This window comes from Canis lupus, chromosome 5 (assembly GCF_003254725.2).
Source record: "Canis lupus dingo isolate Sandy chromosome 5, ASM325472v2, whole genome shotgun sequence".
Lineage (NCBI taxonomy): Eukaryota > Metazoa > Chordata > Mammalia > Carnivora > Canidae > Canis > Canis lupus.
Genome location: NC_064247.1, coordinates 78743649 through 78759299, shown reverse-complemented (window position 1 = coordinate 78759299; position 15651 = coordinate 78743649). Strand labels below are relative to the sequence as shown.

The 15651-nt window shown below is 42.0% G+C and overlaps 1 protein-coding gene across 22 annotated transcripts in view; it reads left to right on the top strand.

The window, feature by feature from the left end:
* The window catches only part of ZFHX3 (zinc finger homeobox 3), a 525132-nt gene that overhangs the window by 207566 nt on the left and 301915 nt on the right, over positions 1–15651 (top strand). For 14 of the 22 annotated variants that reach the window (XR_007410986.1, XM_049110732.1, XM_049110733.1 and 11 more), the window contains 3 exons: positions 574–852; positions 2556–2688; positions 4592–4671. The gene's annotated coding sequence lies outside the window, so the exon portion shown is untranslated. Of the gene's footprint in view, positions 1–573; positions 853–2555; positions 2689–2710; positions 3004–4591; positions 4672–15651 lie in introns of those variants that run through there. The other 8 variants (XM_049110739.1, XM_049110734.1, XM_049110735.1 and 5 more) reach the window with 3 other exon arrangements.

Sequence of the window (15651 nt, the reverse complement as noted above, 5' to 3'; positions counted from 1 at the left end):
ATCAGTGACCTGGTAGTCACTGAACCACATTAGCCCCCAGCTAAAAGGCATTCTTAGAGGCCAAGTTAATGATACCATCTACCTGCCATTCTGCTCACCTTGGTCCTGGCAACCTGAATGAGTCTCTGGGGGTGAAGGATCAAGTCAAAATGTCTCAAGTCTTCATCCCCTGGCACTTGTGATTGCATCCATTCCATTGTTCTCTTGGCAACGACTAGCTCCCCACAGAGCTCCTTCCATTTGGTAGAAGAAATCACTGGATATCATTTTTGGAATTTACCATTTTGGAATAAAACTTTAGAAGAAGTAGTTAAGGCTAACAAATTAGGATCTTCTCAACTCCCAAAATGTACCATTCTGTAGAGCAGCGTGACAAATGGCAGGATTGGAGAACTCAGGCTTCCCATTTGGGACTTCTAGAACTGTCCAACTAGCTTCCTAATATACGCTTGACTGTACTGTGCCGTCATCTTCAACAATAAGGCAGGTTACATTCGTGACTCTACATATCACAATGAAGACACTCAATAAATATTAAATAATAATTATTGTTTCTTTCACATTCACTGACAGGATAAAATCCCAGTAAAGAACCTTAAAGGTCTAATTACTTCATTGGCATTGAAACCAAACTGCTAGTTGAGAAATTAATTGTGGAGCCGTCGGAGATGGAGTAGTAGGAAGTTGTTTTGAGCAGTGATGTCAGTCTGAAACTCCGAGGAAGATGTGGAGCAATAAACACCAACGCAAACTGCCGAAAGTAGCTGAGGAGGAGGAGATCAGATGTGCAGCTGGCACCACACAGACTTCTGTTCATTTACTGATTCCTTGGGCACACAAAATACATGTGGAGTGAGTGACCACCTGAGTTAATTAATAAGCAGAAAATGTCTCTAGAGATATTTAGAACCATGTGGAGATGATCTCCAGCACAAATGAAGACCCAGAATATTAATAACCACAATTATAAGAGTAATTAACATTAGCTGAGCACCAGCTGTGAGCCAGGTCCTATTTCAAGTGCTTCAAATATATTATCTCATTTAATCCGTATCACAAGTTGTATAGCAAATATCATCCTCATTTTTAAAATTAGAAAATGGAGGCACAGAAAAGTTAAGTAATATCACATCCCAACATCACACAGTTGAGCCGTCCAAAAAATAAATAAATGAAGAGTGCTCAGTTTCAGCCAAGTGAAAGTATATTCATTGTGCCACTTCCTAATCTCTTAAGAGATGACTGAGTTTCCAAGACCCTAAAGAAATAACCAGAGATCGCCCAGTCCGTAGTCTTCAGACTGCTCCCCTGGAACCAGGGGAGTTGCTTCAGAGGTCAGTCCTACCAACAATAAAGTATTTGTGCCAAACAGGGATGAGTTCAGCCTTTGCTGCTTGAACCTACTTTAGTTATAGGATTTCCACATAACATTTTGTTTTCATACAAAAGAGAGAAAGAGTATTCCATTGGTATAAGTCTTAGGCAGGCAAACATTTTCTTTAAAGGGCCTGATAGTAAATATTTTAGGCTTTGTGGGCCACACTGTATCATGGCAACCCAACTCTGCTGTTATAGTACAAAAGCAGCCATGGACAGTATGTACATGAATGAATGTTGCTGGGTCCCAATGACACCTCATTTATAAAAGTAGCCTCTGGTCTAGGCCATCCACCTCTGGTCAAGTGGAGTTTGCCCAAACTTTTTGAATAGGGGTTATCGTGCCTGCCCACAAAAAAAAAAAAAAAAAAAAAGTATACTGTCCAAGACCCCTATATTTATTAGTACTTGTCATCTATCAGAAAGTCCATGCCATAGTTTAAGGAAAAGGAAACTAATGTGTATTGAATGTGGATTTTGTGTCAGGTAACCTGCTACTACTGGTTCTCCATCTGAATTGATCCTCATTGTAATTATGAAAAGTGAACTGAATGACCCCCCCCCCCTTTAACAAAGAAGGACACTGAGGCTTACACCATATTGACATGGCTTAAAGCCACATTGCTGCCTTGTGACAGACTGGAAGGTCATCTATAAGTTACCCACTGGCGATTCTTCTCTAGGGAAAAGCAGTCAAGTTCACATCATAACCTCACTTTGCTGCCCCCTAGATACTTCACGAACATCTCTATTAAATTAGGGATTTCTATATGAGTTTTCCCAAGGCTTACCACGGGAAGTGGATAACCTTGCAATTTCAATAAGCTATTCTCCCAATTATGCTTATAGTCATGTATTGTCTATCTTACCAGGTTGCATTGGGGGTGTGTATTAGGTAGTGATCCTCCATGATTCATACGTCTTTTGTCAAGATCATTTTTCATCTCTATACTTTACTCTCTACCTCTTGTACTTGCCTCTCTTGAATTCATACTGTGCTGAGAAATTTTGGAATTCTAAGTCTTCAGTAAACTCATTTTCTTCCAAACATCCACTGGCAGTACTAGCTTGGTTATATGCCACCAGTAGATAAAGAAATTTAATTTCTTCCCCTGCATGGGATAGGTTGAAATTTTGAGGCTGAGGTATTGATGGTTGGTGTACTGAATCTCTTCCAGAACACACATTTATTGTCTTCCTTCGTGTGCACCAAAATGCCTTGGAATGAAGGACCTTTTACATCTATTTTCAACTCATTCTGGATCGGTTTCCTTTTAAGAACCATCAGCCCCATTCACCTGGCAATCGGAGGTTGGTGCCAGAAGTCAATGAAAGCATAGCCTCTGGTTATGCATAGCTCTCAGATCCAAAAATCCAGGTCTGTGAGCCACCATAGCTTGCCTCCACAACTGAACTGTAACCCAGCTATGTGTAAAGCAGAGGAGAAATCCATCACACGTGGAAAACTTAGCCATCAATAAGCAGCTCTGCAGGCCTTTCAGTTGAGGACCAACCACAGAACTGGCTCTCCATCAACAATCAAACAGTCTTTAGCTGTGATCAGCCACTTCCGTCACCTCTGAGACTGGCAGATTTCCAATAAAGCCAATAGCCCCCTCCCCCAGGGTAAGGTCATCAGCAGGAGGCAGGCATTGTCGTTTAGCCAAGCAATTTGACAACAGTGTTAGCTTACACTCTATTAGCCAGCAGCTACACCCTGACCCCTGACCCTGACATTGACCTCAGACAGACTTCTCCTGAGGTAGACTCTGATCATTTGAGGTGGCCCGCCCTGCTGGTTAGCATGCGAGAAGGCCCATCAGGACCAAGCAGGGCTCCCTAGTCACCCCCACTCCCAACAGGAGGCTTGAGGCTTGAAGTACAGAAACAAGCCAGAGTTGAACCCAAGATGGCAAAGGTGAACATTCAGAAGCATATCCATCAGCAGCCTGTCACCAAAGGGCGATGTAAGAACTATGGAAGCTTTCAGCGCAGGGGTAGCCATTGTCTCCAGACAGTTCTGCTCCTTAATGGAAAAGACATATCAAAATATGGCTTACAAAATACAAAATAATGGACTGAGATGTACATTATATGAGGGTGTTAGATTGCAATGTACTTTACAGTGGGGGAATTAGATTGAAGTGTTATGCCAGGGTAGTTAGGTTGAAATATGGATTATCCTAGGAATGTTAGCTTGAGATGTGCTTTATAACACAGTTGTTAAATTAAGATGTGCTCTTCAGTGCAGGCATTAGCCCGAGATGTGCATTATAGCAAAATTGTTAGGGGAAGATGTGGATCCCACTTTGGGAGGGGATAAGAGAGGAAAACACCCTGTGTTGAATATTATTCAAGGTTACGGAACGTCTTCTGCATTACGTGGGTTGCAGGGCTTTGAATGCGGGGGAATGAGAGAATGCAATATATAATGTTCCTTCCCTGCTCCCTTCTCCCAGCCAAACAACCTGCCACTTTCCCCACTTTTCCTGTTAGGGACTTACAGGCCTCCCCCATCAATAAAAACATTAGCTCACTAAACAGCCTGATGGCTTTTCCTTCCCTGGCTTAACCCTTCGGGAGCTGGGGTTTCCTTTGGATTTGTAAAGATATTGATCCTGGATAATGTTTGCTTTTCTAACTCTCTCTTCCCTAGACTTGATGGATAGGTTCAGGGCTACATCTCGGCAGCCCATGCACCGCAGCTACCCAGGGAAAGGGGAATGGGAAGCAAGGCGAGCGTTCGGTAGTTAACACCATCGGAATGCTTTTTCTGGGATGGACAGGCTGGGGAGAAATGTGAGGGCCACAGTCACTTTTAATCAGCACAGGATTTCACTTTTGATTTTGCTCATTCTTGTCCTGATCCCTCCACCAATATTTCTTTAGTTCAACTCAAAGCGTTGTATAGTTTCTAATTAATATCAGATGCTATCTCGAGGTTGGCTGCCCTGAGTTCCATTTTCAAAGACCGCTTTTTCAGTTAAAGAATCTCTAGCCTTATCAACATGGATGAATCCCAGTAGCTATGTTGTTTGCTTGCAACGCTGGCCGAGGTGGGGACGACTTTAATAAACCCTCACCATAGATATAAATCTTACCCAAGAAAAAGAAGTGAAGAGGAATGGGAGCATCATCTCGCTCATTAACCACTTGGCCTACGAAGGTTCGCTGTCTTCCCAACAGTGTTTTTGTTCTTTCTTCTCTTCCTTAGTTCAGAAGATATAATTTACAGCCTCCAGAAGTCTAGGTGAGCGCAATTGGATGATGTCCAGCTTCGCCGGAATCAGAGAGGTGAGTTCCAGCCTTCTTGTTTCTCAGTGAAAGAAAATGTTATACCAGGTGAGTCAACTCAGTCGAAAAGACTAACCTGCCAGACAAGGGCACCAAACAAAACCAAACAGTTCAAAGGAAATTGCAGTGTTACTAGACACCTCTGCATTGTGCCCTGCGGTTCCAGGAAAGAGGCAAGTGGGCACTTCTGTGTGCATTTTGTCAGGCTCTGTTTCTCTAGACAGAAAAGAGGGTTTGCTGCGGGACAACAGCACTTTACCTTCCCTGGCGGAGCTTGCCATGGGCAAAACACAAGGAATAGGAGAGAAATATGCTGGCCAGGTGAAAAGCAGTTTCACCCACCCTAGGATGTCTTTCCCAATTTTAGCCCATCAGTATTCCCGCTCCTTCTCTCAGCATTTTTGGGGTATGCACTCTGGAAGTTTGCTGTGTTCTTTTCTCCTCTTGGTATCCATTCCTGCCTCATTTTCTAACATCACATTTTCCTTAAAAATAGGCTATGAGAGCTATTTCTGTCTGCTGTCAAGGGATCTGTCCAGCCAGACTCCCACGGGATGTAGGAATGAGTTTAAAACCAATCCCGAAGAAGAAAGAAAAGAAAGGGTTGGCTTAGTCCCAGACTCTGTTTTTAAACAAATCTGTTGGGTCAAGTGATGTATTTGTGGCCCTTCCCTAGAAGGGGAATTACAGTATGGTACTCTTGAAAACCCTCTAAAATCCCACCCCAAAGAAGACACCACATAGGATCACAGGAGAATCCTGGTGGCCTGGAGGTTGGAAGCAGTTCTGGAGTCAGTCCTAGTCCATCATTTGCTTGCATTGTGGATTTGGGCAAATCACTGGACTTTTCTGAACCTCAGTTTTTCCATCCATAAAATGGGTTTGATGGTAGTAGCCACCTCACAGGGATATTATGAGGGACAAATGGGCTAATGTGTATAAAATGCTCCGTCTTTGGCCTGCCACAGGGTAATCACTCCACATGGAGTGGCTGAGAACTTTATAATTTTATCACCATACCAGCAGCTAGCAGGAGCAATGTGCCAGTTTACCACGGGCTCTGACACTTGAGTGTCATACCACCACCAGCACTGACTTATCACATACCACGCCGACCCTCATGTGTTCATCAACCCATCTAGTTTTAAAAACATGCTGTATCCCTCAGCCTTGCCCCTTTCCAAGACTAGGGTTTATGAGGATTTTCTCTGCAGAGGAAGAAGGGCAGCCCTGCCAATGAGGGGCTAGACAGATTAGAAGGGCCTCATTGATGGAGTATAATCCCCCTCTGTACTCACCGGTAACTATCCATGATTGTATTTCAAAGGTAACTGTTCATCTCCACCGTGGGGATTGGCGTGCACTCCACAAATAGGGCCTAATGTGATCCGACAGGCCTGATTTCTCCAGATATATATTAAAACAACATGCCCAGTGCTGATGGCTCCAAGGTCCTGACCTTTAGCAAGAACTTATGACGTAAGGCAACCTGCCCAGGAGAGCAAGTGGAGCAGAAGGCCAGAGGGACAAGGTCATCAGCTAATGAAGTGGTCAGCATTGAGTTTCTGTCACTCAGCTGGTTAAGAGGAAACTGAGAGGGAAGTAAAAGAAAATGGGAGCATTTGAGAAACAAAGAGAAGGACCACGTTTGAGCTGATGCTCCAAAAGTGAGCAGATGTTGTCAGAACCAGGCTGAGGAAACGCGGCCTGTCTGAGCCTTCATTATAGCCTCGCTCAATCCTACCTGCTGAACACAGGCTGGTCAAAAGAACATTGGGAAGAAGCTAATTCTGTACAAATGCCAAGTTAGAATGAAAGTGAGCAGCTCCTAAAGCAACCTGCTCTTTGGTTCCTATCAGCCCCAGACATACAGTAAGGACAAGTGGTCAAGAACATGGGCTTCGAGATGTGTTCCAGGCCTGTTCCGGGTACACTACCCATTGAGCTTCAGCATCATTATCTGGAAAACTGAAAATGGTCCCTACCTCAAAGAGGGGTTCATAGAATTACAGGAGAAAATTCATATCAAAGGGCATAGCATGATGTTTGGCATAAAGTAGTCACTCAAGTGTCAGCAGCGACCATTGTTATTCTGTAAACACAGACAATCTCAGACAGAGAGTGAGTGCCTGGTTTTAAAAAATGGGTAGTAAGTCGTGTGTTACAGACTACGAAGTTGGTTCCACTGGTTTCACACTGGGAATTCTAATGTTTCCCATTAGAGGAGCACTTCAAACTTTTGAATGACTCGCCTGGTTGATGAACATTTATTGAAAATTACTGAGTGCTGAGCACTGTCCTTGGTGACGCTGAATCAACTTTGTTCTTCACCACCTTGCTGGGGAGATGGAAACATCGAGACTCAGAGCCTAAGTGGTAGTATACTTCGAGAATGTAGCATGGGGTAGAGACAACGACTCTTCTTGAGAATATCAGAGAGAAGTCAAAGAGAGGAGGACATTCATTCCTCTTTCATCACTTACTCCTTCAGATGATGCCTTAGGGTGCATAAAGCTGGTGTCACTCTCCCCATTCATTTTATGTATGAAAAAGTTGAAATCCAAAAAAAAAAAAAAAGGTTGAAATCCAGGCAGGTTACCCTTGCTTTTGTTTGCAGCAGTTCATAGGAGAACTGAGACTGTTACCTGAGTCTCCAAGCTTCCAGAAGGGAGATTCCTCAGCAACATCAGGATGAATTATGCCCACTGATGGCCATCTGAGATCCAGAACCATTTCTCCTAACTGGCATTATCATCGTAGCCAGATTAATAATCCAACTCTTAAGTCCCAGTGCACAGAGATACAGAAGGCTTCAGTTCCGTTGCTGAGTTATTCTAAAGGTTCTTTCAAAGCTTTACCCTCTTACTTGTAAAAGTGAAGTGCTCTCTAGATCAGGGGATGAAAATGATAGACTGAGGACCAGCATGCTAATCTCAGCAATACCCTGGTTTCTTTCACATCCCGCAATCACTGATGTTTCAGGTCCCCAGATTAAGATACTTATGTTACCTGCCCACCTCTACTTTACAAAGATGATAGGAGGATAAACTGAAGGCATTGATCTGGGGAAGTACTTTGAGTGTTTAGTGGGGAACATAAAGTCCCAGTGGAAGTGATTATCAAATTAGGCTGTGGCAGCCTAGGAATAAAGACTTAGAGCGTCACCAGGGCCACCAACCCCTGTGCTGGTCATGACCCAGACAAACATCCTTCTCAGGATTCAGTTCCTTGGGACTTTTCTGGGTTTCGAGACTCCAGTGGAACAGCACAAATACGTACCATTAACCAAAGCTACTCTCTTTTTTCTTTCAAATATGGACCTAGCCTCAAGCTTTTTTCTGATTGTGGAGATAGTATATAGTCTCTTTTTAAGATGCAAGCAGTTTATCAAAGTATAATGAAAATTAAAAACACCCAAAATTCCACCACCCAGAACAAACACTATTAGCTTAGACTACCTCCTCTCAGACCTCTCTTCTGCACACATATGCATATATGTGTCTTATTTTATGTTACTGGCATTATATCATACATGCTAACCGAAACAATAGACCATGTCATTGAATTATAACTTCACGTTAGATTCATTTTCAATGACTACATAGTAGTCCACTGTTGGGTGTACCATCAGTTACTTAACTAATGTCCTACGGAAGGCCAGTAATGTTGCTATGAACACTACTCTAATGAATATCCTTATGCTTAGTTAATCTGTCCAATTATTTCCTTAGGATAAATTCCCACAAGTTGGAACTGTTAGGGAAACTACTCCCTTCACCCACTGTTAAGAAGGATTTACCTGGAGCAATGAGGGAATAGAAGGGCAAGGACTAACCACACTGGAGAGTCCCTTCAATCCTAGTGATCCTCATCTATTCATCCATGGGAAAATGAGCATGACAGAGGTGAATTTTCATCTCCCCAAGATTAAGTGTCACACCATGAGGTTCTAGAAGCTTGAGTTGTTTTGTGTTGTGTTTGATTTTTTTTTTTCAACTACTCTTCTTGCCCTGGCCTTTGGATCCATTGCACACCGTACAACCCACTCTGCAGTACTCTTCCTCCTCAGACACTGACACGGTGGATTCCATTTTCTCTTTACTGGGTTTTCTTTTGGGTGGCTTTTCTCTGTATGGGGCCCAACGGTTGATTAACTCCTTTGGGTTAGAGTCAGCACTGAGGCCAGCCAACCAGTGAGTTGGGTTGCGTGATTACATTGCAATGTTTTAATTTGTCTTTGGACAAATTCTCATAAGCTTTCCTGAGAAAATCTCCCATTAGATGTAGTCGTTTAATTTAAGAACGGTTGGGAGAAGAAGATGAGCTAAGATGACAGATGGAGGAATGCAGATGTGTACGTCTTAGGGGGACTCAAAAGCACTCTGAGGATTTGGCATCCAGTGAAGCACAATGTCGGCTTTTACTGCTTGTGTCCATGGAGTTGAGAAATTTTCAAGAAATCATTAAAATACAGGGATTTGCTTAGATGACAAGCAGGTTTTATTATTTTTTCTTGTCTACAAAATCATAACAAGTTCAACTAAGGAACTAGCTAGCCCCCCTCCCACACACACACTCCCCAAGTCCAGAAAACATAAAAAATAAAAATTTGAGTAGCTTCTTAGGGAGGCAAAACAAAGCAAGAAATAATAATAAGGCTGCTGTTGGAGAGAAGTTTCCTTTGGTCACATTACCACAAAGATAACTTTTTAAATTCCGTGCTTACCCTGGTTTCCTTCAAACAGTTTTTCTGGACATCCTAATTTGGAGTTTGTATAATTCAACATCTATTATTGTTTTAGGACCATGGTTATTATTTTTAATTATAATTTAAAGCTGCCTAATATACCCAGAGGTCACCAGGCACCTAAAAGAAATAAATAAAAACAACTTGCCATTTTTAAAAGCGGCATGTTTATTTGGAAGTTTCACAAGCAACTCAACTAAGACATCATAAAACCTTCAAATAAACTAAAACGGAAACAAAATAAAATGTCCAGCCCTAATCTCCTTAGAAGGCAAGCAGAAGAAGGTTGCAGCTAGCTGAATGCTAGCATGAGAACGTTCAGAATGATTTTCTTACTGAGTTTGGGAACTCCAGGGTATGTCTTCGTGCCCACACTCTATATTGCAATCTGTATAGTCCTGGTCCAAGATTTGTAATCCTCGAGCCTCAGTGTGAAGTTTTAGTCAAAGAGAGGTCAGTCTAACAACACACTTGGTGCAGAAAAAGCAGAAGACATGCTAGAGGCATGGAAGTGCCTACCCACTGACTACTTCATCCAGGTGGCTTTGGATGGCCTTCTCCAGTGCAGGTGTCCATAACGTAGATTCAGGTCTCATTAACTCTATTTTAGATGTAAAATTACTGAAATATCAAAGTCTACTGATTTAACATTTGGAAGTCTAAAGAAATTTCAAAACAGTTCCATAATGTTTCTACATGTGAGTTTCCATAACAGAAAACAGTAAAATCATTTTCAAACCATTTACTGCTAGTATTCTCCATGTAATCAGAGCTGTTATGGTTTGTTAAGCAACAGAGTTATCTAGTGGGAAGGAGGTTTATGCTGCTCCAAGACCTTCTAGCTACATAAGTATGCAAATCTGTAAGTATTATAGAATCTGTTGAACAAGCATAGTTAAGATTTCCAGAGGGAAGCATCTATTCTCTCCACTCCCAGAATAGTGTTAGATAGTTCAGAGTGACTCTCTTTAGGGCCCAGAGAGCTGTACTGTCAAATTCAGGTCACTCAGAGTTCTGAGGCTAAGGCAGAGAGTGGTGTTCTCAGAGTGGTACAGAAAAGACTCCTGGAGATCTCTGTGGAAGAAATAAGAATGAAAAGAGAGGAGAGAGTAGAACAGAACAGAAGAGAAAAAAAGAAAAAAAGGAAAGAAGTTGATCCCCGCGATGACAAACTTGAATGGCTGCAATGATTAAGCAAAAAATATAAATAGGTGAAGTGGGCAATAGGGAGTGGTGGGGACTGTGGAAAATGTGCCCAGCCTACAGGGCATCTGTTGCTCAAATCCAGCTGAAGGCTTTCAGGCCTAGCATAACCAGAGCTTTCAGTTTTTCAAGAGAGGCTGGAAGTGTAGATTCTTTTCACTTGAAATACCTCAAATTTCGAATGTTGGCCATCAGTTTTATTCAGATACCCACACAATATTTGTAAATTGTATGAGATAGAAGTAAGCAGTTGGGAACTAAAAATAGCAACAGGTTTTGAAGCATGGAATGGATAATTTATATTAAAGAGTTCTTCTTTCATCCTCTGCCACAGATAAGGGAGAGTCTTATCAAGCCTTAGTACTAATTCTCCTCTATAAAGGAAAATATATATTTTTTCTCTCCCTTCTAGCCAGTGCCCTCAAGTCTAAAATAACTTTTAATCTGCTTTATCCTGTCTTTCTGATTCTCTTTGTAAGTATTGGGCTGGCGAATGAACTCTGGGTATACTGAGCTAAGCAAATGCTTATGATCTCTTAGCCTTCTGAGATGGGGATGGATTGATGCATAGAAAAGATTTGCAAAAGGTGGAAAGCTGTTCTGAGCCTATTTGCAAAATTTCTGAGATAAATTACAATATAGTTTATTAATTATTTAAAGATATTATCCTTACAGCACTCCTGGCATTTCACCTTAGAAATATTGGTATTTGGAGGTTATATTAGTCAGTTTTTATTAAATAATGTTGCAGTAACAAATAATCTTCAAGTCTCAGTGGCTTACAACCAAGATATATTTTTCATGTATAGGTTGGTTGCATCTCTCCTCTAGTTCATCTTTGTTCTGAGCTCTGGGCTGAAGGAGCAGCTCCTCCCACGATATGGTGCTAGAAGGGAGAAGAGAAACCACATGAAGGCTTTTAAAGCTTCTTCTCAGAAGTAGCATACATTACTGCCTCTCACGTTTTATTGGTGGCCAAAGCAAGTCACATGGGCACGCCTGACGTTGATGAGGCAGGAGACTTATTACCCTCTCACAGGGAAGGGCAATAATCAGGAACAATTAAACAATCTCCCGCAGAGGTACCACCTTGGGGGCTTTGGAAGAGAAAAATAATGGGGAAGCTCCCCAACATCTCATGTTGGAGAAACAAAGCTGACCCTCGGCTCCATTCTGACCTCCGAGGGGAGCATTGAGGTAATTTAAGTAGAGAGTGGTTAAGGGCATGGTATCTTGAGTCAGACTTCCTGGGTTTAAATCCTGGCTCCACCATTTCTTGGCAGTGAGGCCTTGGATATGTTACTCAATGCTTCTTGTCTCATTTTCCTCATGTAGACACACCTACTTCATAAGGCTGTCGAGAGGATTCAATGAGTGAGGATATATGTTGAGAAGGAGAGAATATTTAGAACAGTGTTTGGCACATAATAAGTATTGACCATTACTCAGTGATGATGACTGGGAAGCCATCAGGTCAAATGCATCTCAGCCACCTTCTCAATAAAGGTCAAGATTTCCTGTTATAGAAAGACTCTTCCAGGCCTTTTCAACTTCAAAATCCTCTATTAAAATGCATTTCTGGAAGGGCTAAACCCTTAGGTCTTTATCAACTAATACTTTGTGGGGACTACTTTGGAAGCAGATTCTAGCAGGATAAGATGTAAGAAGAGTCCTGGAGACAGTGAGGCAGAAAACAGAAGTTGGGGAACAAGGACCCCTAGAATAAATTTGTCACACATGATGGTTTTACCAAGAGCTAGCTGACTAGACCAGTAATTCTCATCCTTAGCTACATCTTCAAATCCCAGGGGATGCCAAGACCACACCCTAGGTCAACGATATCAGACTCTATGTGGCTGGGATGCAGGACTCAACACCTTAAAACTCCCCCATAGTCTTTCTATGTCAAACCAAGATTGATGCATTGGAGCAGTCTACCTTCCACTCAGAGTACCTGATTGCCTCCTTCGTGGTACATATTTTACTCTACCATGGGTCTGGATTAACCCTATCTCTCCAGCACAGTCCAGATGAACTGACCAGGAGAGGAACACTTGCTGACAAAGACAAGGGAGAGATATGGCCAAAGTGGAGCATTCGTCTTTTCTCCCCTTCTGATTGATCACTTTATACAATAATAAAACTTTTAAAAGGTTGAACCTGAACTGAGGCTGTGACTGTGACACAATTAATCAAACTCTTGAAGAATCATGTTACATTATGTGCTTCAAGCATTGATCCACTTCACTAAAAGTTGGCCTGAAATATTACCTACACAGGATACTAGATTCCTAAGAAATGGCCAGGATGTCATCTATTGCTTTGCATCTCCAAATAATATGTGGACCTGCAGCTGAGCAAGACCATACAGCAGGACAGATTTTGACACATCAGAGGGTACATCACCGGTCCCTACCTTGCCCCAGATTGCTGGGAGTAGGAGTACAGAGAAGAGAGGGCTGATGATGATGTGTTCCTTAAACCTGTTATCACTAAGCCTAGATAGCAATGATACTGTTCATCCACAAGGCTCCCAGTCTCCCTACCTGTTTTTTTTCCCCTACCTGTTCTTGAATAAAATGCAGACAGTGTCAGCATCCCTGGCACCATAAGCCCTACCCCATGGAGGCACATTTTTGGGGTCCTCTCTAAATCTAAGTTTAACAACAAATGCATCCTCCTTTTTAATTCACAGATACACATCAAGTCAATAACAATATCTAGCATCTCCATGCAGTTCTTTCAGTTAGACAAATACTGAAAAGTGCCCAGACCATTTGAGCCTCACAACACCCCCAGAAGGTAGTTAGGTGAGCCAGGATTTATGATCCCCATTTTACAGAAGAGGAAATTTGCTAGGGAAGTGATGTGAGTTGTGAGGTCATGGAACTGGTGGTAAAACTGGAACACCTGGTTTTAGGACTCGGATCCTGTGTCTTCCAGCAACTTCCAGGCAACATAGGAGACCACAGAGGAAATCAGATCTTGTGCTGGCCCCAAGGCAAAATCACATTATAGACAAAGCTCCTTGGATGCCTTGCCTCTTGCCCTTCACCAGCCTTCTTCCTCTCCTCCAGGTGTCCCTCTCACCTTCTGCCCTCTTAATGTGTCAGCCCACACTTTCATAGGGTCCCCTGGGCCCAGGGGTCCTTCTGTGTGCTCCACTACCCGCCTCTTGAAACTACCCTGGTCTTTAGCTGGCCCAGTGGAAAGACAGATGTGCCCTCCAAGCTCAGTTCACCCTTGAGACCTAGCTGCATGACCTTGGGCAAGTTGCATTATGCTTTTAGGTTTCCCCTTCTGCAGAATGGATTATTACTAGTACCTACTTCTTGGGGCTATATGGAAGATTGTACAAGTCACGTACATAAAACACTCCAGACCATGTCTGGCATTTATTAGGCACTTAAAAGGGGTAGTCATTTCAGAAATCATTTCTGTTTAGTCATTAATTGTATATGATAGCAAGCAGTTTTCAAGACCTACTATGTAATGCTATATATCAAATTATGCTCAGCACTTTTCATGTACTATTCTCTCACTGATTCCTCAAGACAACCCCATGAAGCAAGCACTATTATTACCCCACCTGACAGAGGAAGAAACTAAGAGATTAAATAGAGCCATCTAGACCCTAGATTTGGCCTCCGTGGGTGTAACTCCAGAATCAGCGCTCAGTTTAGGCATGAACTTCAGCTGTGGGAGGTGGGGGGATAACAAACATTTAACATTGCCTCCTGCCAGTTACATTTTTAACTAAGAATATCTCTGAATAAAGAAATAACTTAAGCATACAGTGCTCACATGGAGAGGAGTGAGTCTATGATCGTGAAATATCTGCCAATATAGCCAAGAGGACAGACAGACCATAAGTAGGAAAGAGGGCTTTCTAGGTCCTGCTAAAATTATACTATGAATATGCTTTTTAAATTGAAGGAAGAAATCACAAGAACATGTTTGTGGGACATAGGACTTAGCTCAGGTGAGGATAGCAGGGTTTTTCATTTTTCATTTTGGACTTTTCCATATTATTTGAATTTTCAAATAGAGCTCCCATGTTGATTTTGTTTTATAGCAACAGGATTTATCAGAACCATACGACATTTTATTTTGTTATGTATTATTTTTTCCTTGTACACTTAACATTTAAAAATTAATGAATGTCATCCTCAAAAATTATACCACACAACTAACCACCTTCTCCACTCCAATGTCACACCCTCAAGCTGCTTATCATCTTAATACAAAGAGGAGACAGGAGAGGCAGAAAAATAGGAGCGCCCAGCAAGATGGATTATAATTAAGTGCCTGAGAATGCAGAGCCATCTCTTGAGACCATAAGAGTACAGCTCCCTTCCCAAACATGGTATTTTCCCTGATGGTTTTTTTTCCCCCACCAGAAATTTTCCACTTTAATTATGTGGGTTAGGTTAGAGAAGTTCACCTTCGGAACTTTAAATGCGCAAACAGCTAATCCCTTCCATAAGACACATTTCTGGGAAAGCCCAAAGATAAATGTTTACAGCCTGTGCTGAGAGAATAGAACCCAGTGAAATTGGAAGTGATTTAAGCATTATGTACCCATGCCCGAAGAAACAAATTAGAAAGAGCTCTAGCCTCTACGTTCTGGAATCCTGACCTTCATTCTCACAAAGAGTGGAATCATTGGCAACACTCATAGGCTCGATTTTTTTTTTCTCCTTTTTCCTGGTTTTGACTTCAACATGAGGAGGATGGTAATTAAAACCATACTTAAAATATTAAGTCTACTACCTAAAGGAATGAAGTTTATTGAAGTTGCTAAGTGTTCAGTACAGAAACTCAAAATAGCCCAAGCATACTCCCCTCGGCATATAACCAAAATATTTGTTGAAAGGAACCTGAACATAGAAATGGCACACACGTGTATACACACACACACACATACACACACACACATCAATACATTGATGTATCAATAAATGGAATACATTTGTCAAGTAACTAGAATTTGACAAGCAGAGAGCAAAGATGACCCCCTAATTAAGGTA